The sequence below is a fragment of the Helianthus annuus genome, chromosome 11 (assembly GCF_002127325.2).
Source record: "Helianthus annuus cultivar XRQ/B chromosome 11, HanXRQr2.0-SUNRISE, whole genome shotgun sequence".
NCBI classification, from domain to species: domain Eukaryota; kingdom Viridiplantae; phylum Streptophyta; class Magnoliopsida; order Asterales; family Asteraceae; genus Helianthus; species Helianthus annuus.
In genome coordinates, this window is record NC_035443.2 from 183,068,045 (window position 1) to 183,085,066 (window position 17,022).

Here is a 17,022-nt window from a genome sequence, read left to right on the forward strand (position 1 = left end):
AGTGCTCCAGAATCGTGACCCGTTACCGGATTTCAATGATGTTCGCTCTCGGTTGACCATGGAAGAAACTAAGAAAAAACGACAGGCCACCCGGGCCGCTCAGTCATCTGCAACCGCACTCGCTGCCACTGTTCATACTTCAACCCAAAACCCCACTCAACCAGCCCCTACCTATGCCTCATCCGATCGCGGTCGTGGTCGGTCTCGAGGACGTGGTCGCGGTCGGGGTCGTGGTCCTTCCAACCGCAGCCGCGGGTATACTCAGCAGCCTTCTAATCAGTCTCATCCATACATTGTCTTCCCCAGCAGTTGGGCCGCATCTCAGTGGGCCGGCCTGCTACAAAACAATCATGTAGCACACTCCTCGGCCCAACCACCTTGCCCTTACCCCTCACGGCCCAGTCAACTGAACTCGCAAGGCATTCTTGGCCCACGTCCCGATCAGGTTTACCAGACCGGTTATAGCCCGACAGACATTGAGCAGGCCCTCTACACAATGGCTCTAAACCCACCAGATCACGGGGTCATGGACACGGGCGCTACGGCACACTCCGCCAACGAGCAAGGTATATATTCCCCGTCTACTTTTAATAAATGCACTAATAAACATATCACTGTTGGTAATGGCATGACCATCCCCGTAATGGCACAAGGCAACCAAGTTTTACCACCACCGTTTCCACCTTTAAAGCTCAACAATGTCTTGTTTGCCCCAAATATTATCAAAAACCTAATCTCAGTTCGTCGCCTTACCACTGATAATTTAGTTTCTGTTGAATTTGACCCGTTTGGTTTTCTTGTGAAGGATCTCAAAACTCGGGCACCTATCCTACGATGCAATAGTACCGGCGATCTTTACCCGCTCACTCAACCTCTCCCGCTCAACCTCAATCAACCTTCTACCTTCGTTGCTGTTTCTCAAGATCGCTGGCACCAACGCTTGGGACATCCCGGCAACACTTTATTGCATTCGTTAAAACGTTCATCTTTTATTGATTGTGGGAAACTTAATAAAAATCATTGTGAACCTTGCATTTTTGGGAAAAGTATTAAATTACCTTTTTATGATTCTCCAAATTGTACTCACTTACCATTTGACATTATTCACAGTGACCTTTGGACCTCACCGGTCCTCAGCACCGCGGGTCACCGTTACTACATCCTGTTTTTGGATGATTTTTCCAATTTCTTATGGACCTTCCCCATTTCTAATAAATCGCAGGTCTTTGACATATTTACTAAATTTCACAACCTTATCCACACTCAGTTTGAACGTAAAATTAAACAATTTCAGTGTGATAACGGTAAAGAGTACGCCAACCAACAATTTCACAATTTTTGCAACCTCAATGGCATGCAATTTCGCTTTTCTTGCCCCTACACCTCCTCCCAAAATGGCAAAGCCGAACGAAAGATTCGCACCATAAATAACATGATTCGTACCCTCTTGGCCCAAGCATCCCTTCCCCCAAATTTCTGGCACCACGTGCTCGACACTGTCACCTACCTTCTAAATATCTTGCCTAGCAAAAATCACAATTTTCGCTCCCCTACTTCTTTACTATATCGATGTACACCCGAGTACGATCATCTACGCGTACTTGGTTGTCTTTGCTACCCCCTAACGCCATCGACCACCATAGATCGACTCACCTTCCGCTCCAAACCGTGTGTCTTTCTCGGTTATCCTCCTAACCACCGAGGTTACAAGTGCCTTGATCTAACCACACATCAAATCATAATTTCCCGCCATGTTCACTTTGAAGAATCAATCTTCCCCTACAAAATTCAATCCCCAACAACCCCACCATCCTACGACTTCTTAGACTCATCCCTTCACCCACTGTTTTGGGACCACGCAACCACTCCACACCCACCCATCGGGTCCACCTCAACATCGCCCAACCCCACCACCCCTACCAACATTCCCACACCCTCACCCAATATCCCCTCTACTTCTGGCCCACTTCATAGTTCGGCCCAATACCCCTGCCCACCCACCTGCTCCTCCACTTCCAGCCGACCCCACACCTCCGCCCATCAGCCCAACCAGCAGCCCAATCTCACTACTTCCACTATCTCTCTCCCAAACCAGCCCAATCCCTCTCCTCTCGCAAACAGCCCCAATCCACAACCAACTTCCTCGTCTCCTGTTACCTCTCCTCCGTCCCCACCTCCTCCGCTCCCGACTCGTAACATTCACACGAGATCTATGAGTGGAATCTCTAAACCTAAACAAGTCTTTAACTTGCACACCGCAACTGTTGTCCCCATCCCCAAAAACCCACGGGTTGCCTTGGCCACTCCGGAGTGGTATAATGCCATGACTAACGAATTTAGTGCACTTATTAAAAACAAGACCTGGGAACTTGTACCCAGACAACCTAACATGAACATAATTCGTAGTATGTGGCTCTTCAAGCATAAATACAGGTCTGACGGCAGTTTGGAGCGGTATAAAGCAAGGTTGGTTTGTGATGGTCGAAACCAACAGACTGGTATCGATTGTGGTGAGACTTTTAGCCCGGTGGTCAAACCGGCCACCATTCGGGTGGTTCTTTCTCTTGCGTTAGCCAAATCCTGGCAAATAAATCAGCTTGATGTAACCAATGCGTTTCTACACGGTAACTTGGAAGAAACTGTCTACATGTATCAACCCATGGGGTTCCACCATAAAGATTATCCGGATCATGTTTGTCGCCTAAAGAAATCCCTATACGGTCTCAAACAAGCACCCCGGGCTTGGTACCAGCGGTTCACTGATTTTGTCACTCTTCAGGGATTTCGGCAAAGTAAGTCAGACAACTCTTTGTTCATCTACAAGCATGGTCATGATGTGGCGTATCTCCTCATTTACGTTGATGATATTATCCTCACCACTTCTTCGGACGCACTTCGACATCGGCTTATGTGTGCTCTGTCTGGGGAATTTGCCATGAAGGATTTGGGAACTTTGTCTTATTTTTTGGGTATCCAGGTTAAGCGGGAAGGAAATCACATGTTTCTCTCTCAAGAGGCTTATGTTCGTGACATTGTTCATCGTGCGTCTATGGACACCTGTAAACCGGTTGCCACGCCAGTCGACACTCAGACTAAGCTATCCTCGGACACCGGCCCATTACACGATGATCCTACTACCTATCGGAGCTTGGCCGGGGCACTACAGTATCTGACATTCACTCGACCAGATATATCATACGCAGTTCAGCAGGTATGCATGCACATGCATGCTCCTCGTGTTGCCCATTGGAACGCTTTAAAACGCATCATTCGGTACATCCAAGGGACGTCTGATTTTGGTCTTCATCTCGGCCCGGCTCCGAATGTCTCTTTGGTCGCTTATACAGATGCGGATTGGGCTGGATGCCCGGACACTCGTCGCTCTACGTCAGGATACTGTGTGTATTTAGGTGACAATCTCATCTCCTGGTCCTCTAAACGTCAGTCCACGATCTCCCGCTCCAGTGCTGAAGCCGAGTATCGGGGCGTTGCTAATGTTGTTGCTGACATTTGTTGGCTTCGGAACCTTCTACTCGAACTGCATCACCCATTGTCTCGCGCGACTCTTGTTTACTGCGACAATGTCAGTGCTATCTACCTCTCAGGTAATCCGGTACAGCATCAACGGACTAAACATATCGAGCTGGATATCCACTTCGTTCGTGAACAGGTTCAACGTGGCCATATTCGAGTCCTTCATGTGCCCTCTCGCCATCAGATCGCTGACATTTTCACCAAAGGCCTCCCTCGCGTTCTCTTCGATGATTTCCGGTCCAGTCTAAGCATTCGGCCACCCAACGCTTCGACTGCGGGGGTGTAATAGAATATGTGAATATTAGGAAACGATTGTATATCATTATTGTAAATATTGCCTCAAGTTTAGGCGATTCTGTTTTTGTAACTATTTATACTTGATTGGTGATAATGAGAAGGCAAGGGAATATTTCATTCTATCAGTATAACTAGTTTAAATAATTATTATACAGAGATTTAATCATGTTAGTACAAAAAGGGCCCTATAAAGTATTTGAAGTTTGGATTCAGAAACCATTTATATCTTCTTGCTAGTGTTCGAGATCTAGATGTTAATAAATGCACAAGTTAGAACTTCTTCTTCAGCTACGAACCATTTATTTGTTGTGACATTGGGCTTAGAAGGTGACATGACTACTTATTTTCTCTTTTTCTTCCAGCTGATGGAACAGCATCCTGGGATAGTGGGATGTGGTTGAGGTGGAAATTAGAAAAAAAAAAAAAAAAAAAAACAAAACAAAAACAAAAACAAAACAAAACGGGTTGAATTTGTTGAAACGAAAGTTGTTGAAAATGTTGAGTTTTTGTTAAAAAAGCTCAAACTATTAGCATACACAAGGTGCTTATTTGCACATTTTTGGGGTTCACGTACAGGTCTGTACTTAACGTATACGGTTTCCTAATAATCAGTGTCTGACTTTACGCCACGTACAGAGCTGTACGTGGCGTACATAATGCAACTGAATTTACATAATGCCCTAAGGGGGTGTTTGGCCTAGCTTTTTTAACAAAGCTTATAGCTTTTTTTAGCTTTTTTTACAAAATAAGCTTTGTTTGGTGTTTGGTTTAGCTTTTTAGACTTATGCTTATTAGCTTATATAAGCTAATTTGAAGAAGCTTATGGAACCATGGTTATTTAGCTTATTTGTATAAGCTTATTTGTAGAATATGGTTTTTTACTCATTTGCCCTCAAATTCACACAAAGTATCTTAATTCTAAAACATCACATAAATGCATACAAACACAAACTCACCGAGTGTCTTAAAACACCAACCGCCTATTAATAATAATGCATTAATATAAAGCATTTAACTATTGGTTATATCATATCATATGTACGAGCCTTTATTTGTTGGTATTATTAGATACATAAATTTAAATGGCTTGAGTTTTGTACAGGGAGATAAGGACCTTTCCAAGCTAAGAGGGAAAAATTTAGAAATGTATAAGATGTATTACGAGCCTTTATTTCGAGATTGTGTTGCAGTTGGAGATAACACTAAGACTCCTTCTGATTTTGCGATCGATAAAGATGAAGAGTTGATTGAAGGGAGAGGTGATAGTGACGAGATAAATGTGTCCAGAGCGATGACCAAGAACCTATTTTCTCCGAAAATAGTTTAACCAAAAGGAAGAAGTCTAAGAATGTTTCCTCTTCTCATTCAACTAAGAGAAAGACTTCAATAACTTCTGCATTTGAGGACAAACTTGATAATGTTATGCATGCACTATCATCGAGAAGCTCACAATTGTTTCCACCGCAAAACCCGTCACCTTCCACAAAAGAGTGCATGGATATTGTGTTAACCTTTCCTGGTTTTGAAGAAGCTTCAAGGAATTATTGTCACGCGCTAGACATTTTCTTGAAAAAGCAAGCTCGTGAAAATTTCATGGTTCCAACAAGTGATGTGGCAAAGATGGAGTTTTTAAAATATCTAATGGAAAAATGATTATGTGTGTTTCCTTAGTGGTTAAAATTTCTATTCGAAAAATGACTTCTCATTTATGTGTGTTTTTAGGCTTATGTAGTTTTTAAAACATCTAATGGATAAATGATTATGTTTTAATCTTAGTTGTGTTTATCTATATGTGTGTTTCTAATAGGATGGATACAAATATGACGAAACCGATTGTGATAGAGATGAAGAAAACGAGGAGGAGGAAGAGAAAAGTTGGCTCATATTATGTGGTTTAGCCAATGAAGGGATAATAATTAGTCATAAATTGAATAATCCACGTATGCTTTGTCACAACGTAGAATAGATGATTTATACATGAGTGCAGTTAGAGATATGATTGCAGGAGATCTAACCAAACCAAGATGAATGTTTATTGAATATTAATTTATTTTTGTAGAAGTTTTACGTTATCCTCGACATAAATTTATCCAAAAATGATGGTATAACTCATAAAAACAAAATAGATACATATAAAATATAAGTTATGTGATAATATGTAACCATGCCCTTTTTGGTCATTTTACTAATATAAGGTAAATAAAAAAAGCTAACACAAACACTTAAAAAGAGCTTATCAACTTGTAAAATATAAGCTAATCCAAACACTTAAGAATAGCTTATCAAATGAAAGAAAATAAGCATAAGCTAATGTGAAATATAAGCATAAGCCAAAAAAATAAAAGCTAGGCCAAACACCCCCTTAAATGGGTGAATTTGGTATTTTAGTGTCATAAACTCTCGTCCGGTTCGAACAATATATCGTTTAAAATATAAACCGATAATAAGTTTGATAAACTACGGTACAGTTCGGATATTATATGGTTTCAATACTATATCGTTTAAAATACTATATAATTTAAAATATTATAATGTTTTTTTAACTCTTATCCGATTCGAACATTATACCGTTTCCACATTATATTGTTTAAAATATTATGCCGATAATTTGTTTGATAAACTCCAATAATGTTCGAATAATTTACTGTTACAATACTATATCTTTTAAAATATTATATCGTTTTTTTTAACTCTCGTCCGTGATGACGAGAAGGTATAATCACAGAGGATTATACCCTATATTATTATGCCTCACGTAGTCGGGTTCAATTGGGTTTTAAGGTTGACCAAACGGGTCAGAATCGGAAGTCAAAGCAGAAGTCGAACTGTTTGACTTTCGACTTGGAATTGAATGCTAAACTAAATATGACGAGTTGGACATGGTATAATAAGTCTTATAATATTATATAAATTGCTATAGTCTCAAAACTTATGGTTTTAATACATAAAAATCCATATATTGTAAAATACAAAATATACGTTTTTTGACTTTTATTTTTTACATGTTTGACTCGTCATTTCGTCTACTAAACATGATGGCCAGAAGGTATAATCGCATGGGATTAATACCTTCATTATTATGATCATGTGGGAAAGTTCAATTTGAACTTTAACTTGACAGAAAAGATAAGAACCGAAAGTCAAAACAAAAGTCAAACTGCTTGACTTTCAGCTAATAACTAGGTAATAAAATGAAAAGGAATAAAAGAAACACTTATTAGTGTTAGAAGGAAAGCTTAGAACTCAGGAAAGGAGGCTTCAAGTCTAGAAGCAAGCTCCAAAGTAGATGAGAAGAGAATTGATATTGGTGTGAAGAAATGTTTCAACATGCATGCATTTTATCGTTGATCAAGATGCATAGAATTACGCCAAGTGTTCTCAAAGGTTCCCATGTTTTGATTAGTGTCAAAACAGGTGGAAGAAGGAGGAAGAAGATAACACAATTCGTGCAAATGGCACAAGGATGAGAATGCGGTTGCCAGCTGCATTTTGCTATCAGCTGCACCAATTACGGACCGTAAAAGGTGATGTCTTACGGTCCATAAGAACCTCGGGCGCTCAGGGTTTTCAAACCCCTTGCGGTCCGTAAGGGACCTCCAGAAAATGCAAATTTTGCATTTTTGCACTTTTAGTCCCTCAACTTTATTTAACCCCCATATTTATAAATTGTCCCTCTCCTCCAACAATTCTGGATTATTTGAAGAGTTTCCAGACACGTGTCGCTTTAAGATTCGATATTTTTAATAAAAGATTAAATGACATGAAATAATAATTAAATGGAGTGATTCAATTTAAAATTTAACTGTGTTAAAAGAATACTAAAAGGACTAAGTACATTTGGAATCCCTTATCATAAAGATATATATCAATTAATTTTTACCCTAAAAAATATCAAACTTTCTAATATTATAAAATAATTGTTATTACAAAGACGATATATATTCATACACATAATATTATGATTTTAATTTATAATATACCACTTTCGCACAAATCTTATAAACAAAAAAAAAAAACATTAAATTTATCACAAGAAAATTTTGAAAAATATTAAAATTTATGAAACAATTGATATACCCATAACAATACACATATTCAACCGTGACATAAGATTATAACATTATTACATTTATCAACGGTATTACACATTTTTATAAGATTATAGTTTATATTTCCCCAACCCGTGTAATAAAATTTATGAATTATGAATGTATAAGATTATAATATTTTCACATTTGTTAACTGTGTGATATGGATTATATAAAAGTCATGATTTAGATTTTTTCGATATTCAACCCGTAAAACACGGGTGTGTAAGCTAGTATTATATAAAAGTACTTCGATTTTAGGATAGCAAACTTTTTAGGTAACCAGTTATGGATGGGCCCAGGGTTCTATATATGAATAGGCCTAAGGTCTGAAGGTAAAAATAGGCCTGGTTATGAACTAATCACTTGGACAGGGTGATAGGCCCACTTCGGATTTTATATAGTTCCATTCAACTTGACTCCTTCAACAACTATTTTCCAATTTTGTTTGTTTACTTAAACTTATTAATAGGTTAGAATGAGTCTCCTCTTTACAAAAATCTAAATAAAATATGTAGTTATGGTAAGATATATCATATTCACAAAAAAACATATAAAAACTATAAAATCAAATTTAATCATTATGTTGTTATTGAACAAAATGATGAAATTAAGAAGCATGAAAAAATAGTGACATAAAACACAATACCGAATTGCAAAGAATATGGTTATGAGATTGTAAACTTGGTGATCCATAAATTGTTCAATCCTCTACACATGCATAACTTATATTAATTCTCCCATTAACCAAGATTACGACTTATGTAAGACACACCATCGTCTGATCCTTAACTAAACTAATCAAGACGTACCAGGCACTATCACAAGTTAATGCTCACAACTATTCAAACATTTAAAACATAATATCATTTTATAAAGTTGAATTCTCACTTTTTAACATATTTAATGGCAAAAGATCAAATACAAATAATCTTAACATACTAAACATACAAATTGAAGGAAAACCCAAAAAGACAAGGTGGCATTTTTGTAATTACCACCAACTATCAAAGTTACAACCAAAAATACCTAAAAAAACACAATTTTTTTTAACATTTTTTATTAAAAAATCGCTACATTTCGTTAGCAAAAAAAAAAAAAAAAGTTTTTTTTTTTTGCTGTTACTAAAAGTAGCGATTTTTTAATAAAAAATGTTAAAAAAATAAAATAAAATAATTTGTGTGTTTTTTTTTTTTAGATTTTTTTAGGTTTTTTGGGGGGTTTAGTTTTTAGCATTTTAGCTTGGAGGGGGGGGGGGGGGAGGTTAGGTTTTTGGGGGGTGGGGGGGGGGGTTTAGGTTTTTTTTGGGGGTGGGGGGAGTGGTTAGGTTTTTTTAGGTATATTTGTAGAGTAACTTTGATAGTTATTGATAATTACAAAAATGCCACCTTGTCTTTTTGAGTTTTCCTTCAATTTGTATGTTTAGTATGTTAAGATTATTTGTACAAGAACTTTACCCATATTTAATTTGTTGCATAGACATAACATAAAAACACAAGCATAAATAATTAAATATGAACCCACATGCGACAATTCAATACAAATCCATCATCGATTAAAGTCAAACAATACAATCAAGCAAACAGTAATCACGAGGATTAACCGATATGAAGCATTAATATGAGGCAAGCATAGGTGTTCAAAACACCATCAGCAACTATAGACAAACCAATACAAGAATAAGAAATGGTCTCCTCAATACGCATTCGAATCTTAAACTCATTGCTTATGTATGCAAACTAGGTGATGCCACCCCCCCCCCCCCACCCCACCCACTCTCAAAATTTTTTTCGAGGGTAAAATTCTAATTTTTAGGTAGGAGAAAATCATATTTTTATTTTGCACTTGGAGCAAAAACGTAATTTTGAATTGAGGGTGATATCGTAATTTTGAACCGAGGGGAAATTCGTAAATTTTAGCTGTGGGCAAAAGCATAAATTTATTTTGAACTGTGGGCAAATACGTAATTTTAAACTGTGGGCAAAACCGTAATTTAAAGTAGGTATAAAATAATAAACTGGTGTAAAATCGTAATTTTGAGCCGAGGGAAAAAATTTTATTTTGAACTTGGGCGAAAACGTAATTTTGGCTGAGGGTAAAAGCGTAATTTTTTTACCGAGAGCGAAATCATATTTTTTAGCTTGGGGCAAAAGGGTAAACGTATTTTGAAATTGAGGCAAAACCGTATATTTTAACTGGGGGCAAAAACGTAATTTTAAAGTGGGTATAAAATAATAAACTGGTTGGTCCAATGGGTATTGCTCGCCGCCCATTTGAACCAATGGCAGAGAAACACTATTCCAGGGCAAAAACGTAATTTTAAAGTGTGTATAAAATAATAAACTGGTTGGTCCAGTATGAGAGGAACGGCCACCCATTTAAACTAATGGCAGGATGATACTATTTCGTGCCATGTGATTTGTATATGTTGAAAATCCGATATTATCTTTGATATTTCTATATAAAATTAGTAGAAAAGGTGGACAAGGAATCCCACGTGTCAATCTCTCAACTAGTTTAGTCAACTTTCATGTAATTGCTTCCTGACCCTTGTTTTTTTTTAACGGTTAACAGAATCAATTTCAAGCATTCTCAGGGCATTCATTGAATCAAACGGAGTACTCCGAGAGTAACTCGAGTCCACCACCAATTCTGGGGAAAACCCGATAACCCATCCGCCCGTAGACACGACAGTGAAATTACCGATAAAACACATTTGGCATAAGGATAAAACCCAGATTTTCCTGGGTCTCAAGAGAAATGCAAGCAAATGGGAGTTGAACCTTCATCTCTCAAGAGAAATGTAAGCAAATGGGAGTTGAACCTGCATCTCTCAAGAGAAATACAAGCATTTCACCTGTTGACCCTCTATTCTCATTTTCTATATAAGTCCTAATTTTTTACCCAACACATTAATTCAACCAGCTAATTAATTTTGCCTTTAAAAGAGATAAATATAAGTTGTACTTTAACCATGAAAAATCATCATAAAACAATAAGTTCTCCTGAACGTTTGTTTTCCCTTAATTGCCTTTATTAACTAGTTTAGACTTTAGAGTATGGGTGGTGTGTTTGGTAGAAGAGGCTATAAAGGGGCTTTAACATAAACTAAGTGTTGATAAGTGGCATTGCGTACACATATTTTTTTCATCTTTCACACAATTAAGGAGATGTTGTGATTAGATATGATTGGATAGGTATATTATTTAATATTAACAACTAAATAAACCATAAACCTTGCTCCTTTCCCTTAACTCCAGTCGAGCCCCTCGCCCTGAGCCCCACGCCCCTTCCGAGCCCACCTGTTGTAGTGTTCAAGCCCATGGCACAACCTATGTGGCTCCAGGCGCCACACCTTCCAAGCTCATAACACATATTTTAAGGGTGTAAAACATGTAAGGTTAACATGTTAAACCATTTAACATGAATACGATTCATATTTTATTTATGTCAAAAATATTAGACATAATTCTCACACTCTAAAAATCTTACGAATTTTCTCTTGAAATATAAAATTTATATGAATACCTTCGTTTGCAACCAGTAAAATTTGAAAAATAAAGGGAGATTGCTTTTAACAACACCCTTAATTTTATAACGACAATATCATCACAAAAAATCACGAAAAAATGCCTAAAATCATAAAAAATAATCACAAAAACCAATTAATTCTCCTTAAAAAAAACTAATAATGATCGTTTTTAGTCTCCACAATGTTTGTTTTTTTTTTCTTTGTTTATCTTTATTGCCTTCGTAATTGAACTTTGAATAAAATCATGAACTTTATTTTCTGATTTTAAAGTTTCGTAAACTTTCCATTTTGTCATGTTTTCATCACAAACCTAAAACATTAAAACTACAATGAATAACATATTTAAAGATTATACAAACCTTGCAAATTGTTCCTTTTTTTAACGTCCAATAAAAGTTCTTTTATTAATATCTAGCCAGCGGCTAACACCAAAATTTACATACACCGAGTCACCAAATAAACCAAATTCAAACCAAACAGATCTAATGAATCATAACTTCAAAAAACATCGAAACCCCTCCATTGCTCCCATGACATCGACTGTTCCTTCGATCGGTACTTCACCCATGCGTAACTTTTCGCCTTTATTTCTTCCACAATGGCAGTGATAGACTTTGCTTTCCCTACAAACATTAAATCATTTCTGTACGTCCAAATGGTCCATAATGTGACTAAGCACACCGCATGAAAGGCTTTCTTCTTTTTTACCAAACCACCAAAAATCTTGTGTGCATCTAGAATATCTCGTATGCTAAAAGCGATCACCGGCTGCGTTTTACACCACTGAAATACCACTTGCCAAACTGTTTGAGCGAAACCGCACGAGACTAACAGATGATTACAAGTTTCAGTATATTCTTGACACAAAATACACTTCAAGTTCTGAACCGTAATACCTCTCGCATGTAGAGCCTCTCTGGTCGGCAGTCGTTCTTTACAAGCTCTCCACGCTACCAACCCAACCTTTTTAGGCAACCAATTGTTCCACTCGACCACGTAATCAGGCTGAACTCGATTAAGGGAAGCCAATGATTTCCGAATACTACTAATGTTAAACTGACCAGTTGGATCCAAGCTCCAAGACCACGAATCCTGCCTAGCAGCAACCGAAAAATATTGGTCAGCTGAGCAAATTCGCTGACTTCGGATACTCTTGACAAATCTCGTTTCCAAGACCATACCCAGTTGACACGAGTAGGATCGATCCGGATTCTATCAGCAACATTTGACCATTTATCCTTTTCTAGCAAAAAGAGAGGCGGAAACATCACCTGTAATGTCTGCGGCGCTGCCCAAACGTCTAGCCAAAATGCAATCTCCTTCCCACCTCGAAGCGAACCTTTGATAGCACTCGTCAAATCAATCCCCAAAGGTGACATTCTAGATGAAACAGAAGCAATTTGTTTCCATGGACCCAAAATTGATAGTTTAGCAGGAATTGGATTCCATAATCTAGAATTAAAGTGGATGGCCCAAATTACTTTCCTCCATAAGCTGTCTTTTTCTGTCTTAAATTTCCACCACCACTTCGCTAGCATCGCCAAGTTTGTGTCCCTTAGAGACCCGAAACCCGACCCCCCGTATTCTATCGGAGCAATTACATTTTCCCACGCCATCCAAGACATCTTAGATACCTCCTCGGTCCCTCCCCAAAAAAAATACTCTACGAAGACTTTCAAGTTGCTTCAAAACCTGTGACGGAGCTCTATAAATGGAGAAAAAATAGATCGGTAAAGCGGACAACACCAACTTTATTAAAGCAATCCTCCCTATGACACCCCAGGAAAACCAGTAAACTACACCACACAACTAGCTTCCTCAATAACCGCATGCTAAATTTCGGGACGAAATTTCTTTCAACTTGGGGATAATGTGACAACTCGAGTTTCCAAGATTTCATCGTCGCATTAATTTCACGTTAACTGTTTAGTTGTTTGATTGTTGCCTTGTAATTGTACACGTGTCGGAATATGATGAGTTGTTTTGTGATTTATTGCGGTTATATGTTTGTTGATATAACATGAAATCATTTGATAAAACTTAAACTGTTTGAACCTGAATGAGCCCGACGAAACAAACAATTTTGCCGTGACCTATATGACGAAACAGGTGGATGTTTCGTCATCCTCGCCTCGACGAAACAGATGCTTCGCCGGCCCAGTTTCTCCGAAGCCTAGCTAGGGCCCAACGCGTTACAACAGCCTACTTAACGAGTTAGGGTTAAGTAAAAATCTTAGTAATCAGTTTTCAACCCTAGATGTAACGCCCCAAAATCCGAATGTTTATGTTTGCCGTGTGTTCCTATATGACACGTCATGAAATAAATAACTAGGCTATTTAACCTAGTTAAATGTATGGTAAAAATTATTAAAAGATGGAAGTAGTGCACATTATGTTAAGTGGCAAACATGAGGGGTTAAATGGAACAAGATGGAAGTTGAGTTATTAAAATGAAAGTTCAACACACACAAACACACACTTCGTGTGTGTTCACGAATGTTCAGGAGCTCCAAAGAGCTCTAACCCTAAACTCAACTAAATCACCAAATTGAAGGATGATTCATGGCTTAAATTCGTGAAGGAACATGGATTAATGATCACCATCACAAGGGAATCATAAGGTATGCCTTAAAAATTAGATTGGTGATCTTTCACGAAGTGGGTTTTGATGTAAATCGCGAATTTGTATGAAATTGAGTTTAGGCATGTGTTAGAATCATCATATAGAAGTTGTGTTATGTGCAATTTTGATTGTATCGATGAGTTGGGATAAAACCCACTTAGAAATTGTAAGAAGATGAAGTTTAGTGAAGATTTATGATAAACTATGTAATGTTGATGTTAGAATAGTGTTATAGAAAGTAGTTAGATGGATAATTTGATATAAAACATATGATGCTTGGTTATGATAATGATTTGTGAAAGATTATGTTAATGCATGGATGAACTAGGAAGAATGTGCTTTAATTAGTTGTACAATATGCACTAAATGGTGTACGCACACCAAGTGTATGATGAAATGTCTAAGTAAAGTTAATATGTGAGATCGTATGAAATAGCTTGACATATGATTGAGATTAGGTAATGATGTAATTAGTAGTATACTAACGTGAAGAAGGTGCTTTAGATGGAACTTATTCAAGAACTCGGGTTGAATGTATGTCTTGGTCAAGACTATGCATTAAGGACTTGTACGTTGTGTTTAATATCACTAGGTGATCATGTGGTTGTAAGCTTATTTGCATTGTAGGTAAGAAATGTATATAGTGTCATTGATATAGCACAAATGATGATACGGATACATGAGGATTAGCCGAAAGTTTGTATGATGAACTGTTGACTTTTGAAGGTCAACTACGCATAAGAAGCATAATTTGGTTTGTTGTCATAAAGGTAGGATTATAGGAGGTTGTATGGTACATGTTATGTTAATATGCGTTATTTGTGATTACATGATGAATTTCATGAGGTTGAAAGGATATGAATTGGATTATATGTCATATGCTTGTTAGACGTCACTAATGAAAGTAAAAAATGTGAAATATACAATCGATATGATCGTTAACATGTACAATTATGTATGCTAATAAGAATGTGATTTCGATGACATGGAAGTATAGGAATCATGTCGAGACGGAATCAAGCACGGAAGGCTAACGGGTCAAGAAGTAGCGAGGAAACGGATATGAACACGGATGCATGAGGTAAGTGATTTCCGAATCACTTCTTAGTTTGTTAAGTAAGGTTATGTTCTAGTTAACTAGGCATGATAATTGAAGTCAAATAAGAAGGGTTGTATGAAATTGATGATTTACGTTAAGTAGGCCGAATGGGTCAAAATTGTGATTTTATTACTATACTGGAAGGGTTGTATAAGTAATTGATTACGGTACTATAACCGGGTATGGGTAGAATTGTACATAAGTACGCTAACCAAGAATCAGAGACGCGGATTGATAGTCTAAAGACTCGGTTGTGAGTCATGGTTAATAGACAAACAATTTCGCATTTGAAATTGCATTAACAAAGTTTGCTTTCGTATAAATGAATGACATGAGTAGGTTTAACGCATACCGGGTATTGGGTGCATGAATCCCAAGTACGAACCCCGGATAATGTAAAAGTATTATAGTTATAACGTTTAAGTAAGTTTTGGGTTAAAACAAATGAGTAGTTTGACGAAAACATGAACGGGTCGAATAAGTGAAAGTGGATATATAAAGCCGAGAGCTTAAGTGAATATTTTCCTTAAACCGGATGTTGGATTTCAAGTTCATATGATAGAATGTGAATTTACAAGCAGGTAGGAAGAAACGGGAGGTTAAACGGGTAAACGGTTCAAAAGTTATGCGCGTTTTAGTGCATACGGACGACGAAACGTAGCTGCAGCAAGAAACACCTCTTAACTTAAGAGGAGTGCAAAAGAAACACATCTTAACTTGAGAGGAGTGCAAAAGAAACACGTCTTAACTTAAGAGGAGTGCAAAAGAAACACATCTTAACATAAGAGGAGTTCAACAGAACACCTTTTAACTTATGCGCCTCCCAAACATGATTTTGATCGTTCTTTGACGTTTATGGGCTATAAATCTAAGTCTAAGTACCATGTAATTAAATGTATGGATATATAAAAGGTATGTAAGATCTTGAACGTATACGTAAGAGTATATGTACATATGTAGACGTGTATTTAAGTATATATGAAGGCACGTATAAGTGTATGCAAGTAAGTAGAGACGTAGTAATGTATGTAAGTATGTAGACGTGTATGACGTAGTAATGTATGTAAGTATGTAGACGTGTATTTATGTATATGTGAAGATACGTATGTGTATATGAACGTATGTAGAGACGTAGTGATGTATGTGCGTATGTAGATGTGTATATGGTATATATGAGGGTACGTATGAGTGTATGCATGTATGTAGATACATAGGAAGGAATGTATGTATGTAGATTTGTATGTATGCATGTAAGAATGTATGTATGCATGATTTAGATACGTCGAGTAATACGTTATTAATAGTGTGCCTTGAGAATGAAAAGTAATGCAGGTACATTATTGAAGCCTCACCAGAACATGGATACGCAGATGAAATGCTTAAAGTTAGAAAGATAACGCATTGGGAAGTGTATGAGATTGAATCTTATTTATGTATTGTGTACTAATGTGATGAATGTATGTGGTGAGTGCAGGTTATACGAATCACGGGCGGTTATCATGAGGAGTAGAGATCGAAGACCGAGTCACAAGATAGATTGTACGGGAATAATTGAGTATGTACTTTAGTAAGCAGGACTTACACTTTGTTTTTGTAAAAGATACATATTAAAATGAACTTACAAGTAGGTCAAGATGTTTGTAATGAAAGAAATTTTATGGCACGAATTTCCGCTGCGACTTTTTGTCAAATACGTTTTAGGGTCTTACAAGTTGGTATCAGAGCCCCGGTTTGACAGAATCAAGTACGAGAGGATAGGTACTTGGACTCAAACCTGTGTGCTCTTGTGATAAGGAACCCGTACAATCCTTGACTCGATCAAGATCTAAAGGTAGAAATGGAATGAAAA

The 17,022-nt window shown here is 37.3% G+C and overlaps 1 long non-coding RNA gene across 1 annotated transcript; it reads left to right on the forward strand.

Moving 5' to 3' along the window:
- The first annotated feature begins 13,945 nt into the window (after positions 1–13,945).
- On the forward strand, positions 13,946–16,819 carry LOC118484317. Its single transcript, XR_004873307.1, has 3 exons — positions 13,946–14,072; positions 15,072–15,155; positions 16,648–16,819. It is a non-coding gene; the product is annotated as an uncharacterized LOC118484317 (long non-coding RNA).
- Positions 16,820–17,022: the final 203 nt, after the last annotated feature.